We start from the raw sequence: 2952 nt of genomic DNA, 5'->3' as shown, positions 1-2952 counted from the left end.
GAATCCAGTCCCCCTACCTTGTTCATGTCACTTAGAAGTCACCACAGGATACCACATGAAAGGAATTGCAGATGAGCTGAGTTTGAGAGCTCTGAGGAAAGACCAACAGTTGTTTTGGGAAGGAAATGAGACAGATGAATGTCAAACATTTGTCTAAATTTCTAAGTTACTATTCTAGTTGATGAAAAACCCCCAAGGTATACTGTATCCTCACCCTTTTGCTTAAAGAGGGACACAGCTTCATTTTGTGAGAGGATAGACTTTCTTCAGCATGCTTGTGGTGGCCTGTGGAGCCAAATGGCAGTATCTGGTGGTGAGCAACCCCTACTTGCTTCAGATTAGTTGTTTTGTCCCAACTACAGGCTCCTTTCTTGCTGAAATTTATCATAAGAAAGACTTTTCAGGTTATGGTACATCATGAGAAACATGTTTTGAACCTGCTCAGTAGGGATTAGGCACATGAGAGCATTGCATTTGAGACCATTTCCCATAGGCATGTCATCAGGTCTGAATGTTTTTCAAGCTCTGCTCCCCCTGTCCTCCTTCCATGTTTTCAACAAAAGCACATAATTTGCTTTGGAAGGCAGATAATTTTATGAGCATTTAATCTAATCTCAATATGGATGTGCTTCACATTTCTTCCCTATTTTTTGCTATCATTTGACCTTGACAGCAACAACTGCCTGTAAAACAAGAGCACAGTTTCTGTGCTGGTGCCTGTGGCACTACACCTTGGAGAATGAGACCAGAAGAGTTCCAAAAAAACCAGCTGGGACAGAGAGGTTTGTTTTTTTCTTTTTCAGGAGAAATCAGTGCACAGGTGTGTGTATTTCTCCCTGTGGAGAAGGATTCAGTTACTAGGATATTGTTTGGCCATGTTGCTGGACACATAGGCAGGATATTCTCATGGCCTTCTGTAGGCTTCTATCCGTGCATCTCTACGCTGGGTATATAGATAATTATGCATTTATTTCCATCTATATAAATTTACACTGCAATTTTTAGATTGAGTGCTGTGTCCCAGACTGTGGTGTTTTCTGTACCCACACTGTGAGCCTTCTCAGGCATTTCACACTGCTGACAGAAGAGGTTAGAAATGTGCCGTTAGTCTTCACAACCCATTGATTCTTCTGGCAGCCTCAGCAGAAATAACCTTATTCACCCTGTATAATTATGGGCCCCATGTCATCCTGTAGAAATACTACATTCCAGCCAATATTTCAGCCCCCTTAGTTTCCTCTCTGCTGGAGGGGTGAAAGAAGCCAGCCAAAGTCTGTGCTCATCTCACCCCTAAGGCAATGGATCAGTTCTGCTGTGACATCCACACCAAACACCAACATTTCTGAGAGCCCCATTACCCCAGTTCAACCTGCTGTGGAGGGTGTGAACAATATCGTATATAACAGATAATATATATGACATATGAACTGTTTATGTATGATATATTGTATATGCTGCATAATGCATAGTATATGATATGAAATATGAAACATATAATATATGTATAATATAATATGATATGATCTTGGTTCTCTGCAATCTCTCTTCTTTGATAGTGGGATATCTGAGAAACCTGAGTTTTTTAAAGGTAGACAGGAAGCTTTGGTGGGAGTCCTGCTCCTTTCAAGACCAACTCCTCTGTCTTGAGATCCCTCTAGTTAATCAGTATTTGTCCAAACATGATATGGAAGAATGCAGTTTGATTCCAACTTCACAATGCTGTCTTTTATAAGTGATGGGGTCATTCATGTTGTCAAATTTGATCTTGTTGCTAAATATGTACTGGAGGTACCATTGCTCCAGTTATCATGCATCAAGTGTTCACTCATTGAGCTGGGAACGCTACTGTCTGAGGAACCAGCTTTGGAAAACAAACTATTCCATAGAACTGGGTTTAGAAGAGGCTTTCTGAAAGTACAATTTGCTCAAATGAGTAAAAAAGTAAAGAGGTAAAAACAGTTCACAATTTAATTTTTCAGCTTAACAAGAAGAAAATAATCTAAATACCGAAATCTTTAAAATTATAGGAAACAGTAACAGGTGACCAGCCTTTCCAGTGCTGTGTTCTGTCCATGCAGTAGTCATCAAATGGTGTGTGAAGACCTCATTCCACCTGCAGGTGGAACCTTGGCATTAAAACCAGCTCAGTGACAAGGAGAGCACTGCTTCTGGTACATCCTATCTTTTAGCAGTCAACTATTAGCATCCTGCACATATATTACAAATATACATATATTGCAAAATAAGGGAAGCAGATATGCCTGCTTGTCATCTGGTTTCCAGGCAGACAAAGATCTGACCTTGAGCCTAATTTGTACATTTGGCAGTGAGCTAAACCAGCCCAGTCTTGCTCTGTGGTTGGTTCTGCCTGTGAAATATTAATTCTTTTTACCACCTTTCTGAGGACAGGTTATCTGCAGGGTGCTTTACAGGCTGTACAGGCTAGACATGTTCAAGACACCAATGGAGGCACTCCCATGACTCACCTCAGGGAGCTCTGTGGGCAAGTGAGCACACACAATTTGGGAATGTGGCCTCAGCGGTGCCAATGGGTTTGCTTCTACATGGCAATACAGCATGGCATATAAAAGTGCTCTGGAACCTAAACTGAGGGAACATACAAGTGTAAGGCTGCACTTGAGTCAGTTAATCCTGTTGTAAATCAGCCCCTCCTAGCACAGTGACTGTGCCCTACTAACACAGCTCCAGGATCCAAACTCGTATCTTTCCTTGGGGCAGTGCTGTGCCCTATAGACACAGCAGATCATGATGGCCCCTTGTCAGATGAACACAACAGTGTACACAGGGACTGGTCTTTGGACAGGCAGGTGAACAGGGTGACTGATATGTGAACTGTGGGTTGGACTGAGGCAACAGACTGCACCTAAATCATGTGATAGGCCTCTTAATCCTGTTTGAATGAAGGCCCAAGGCACACAGGATCTTATCCGT

Source organism: Empidonax traillii, unplaced genomic scaffold (assembly GCF_003031625.1).
Source record: "Empidonax traillii isolate 1590-97213 ecotype Southwest subspecies unplaced genomic scaffold, ASM303162v1 scaffold163:size1593379, whole genome shotgun sequence".
Taxonomy (NCBI): domain Eukaryota; kingdom Metazoa; phylum Chordata; class Aves; order Passeriformes; family Tyrannidae; genus Empidonax; species Empidonax traillii.
The sequence above is the reverse complement of the archived record's forward strand: the minus strand, read 5'-3'. Positions refer to the sequence as shown.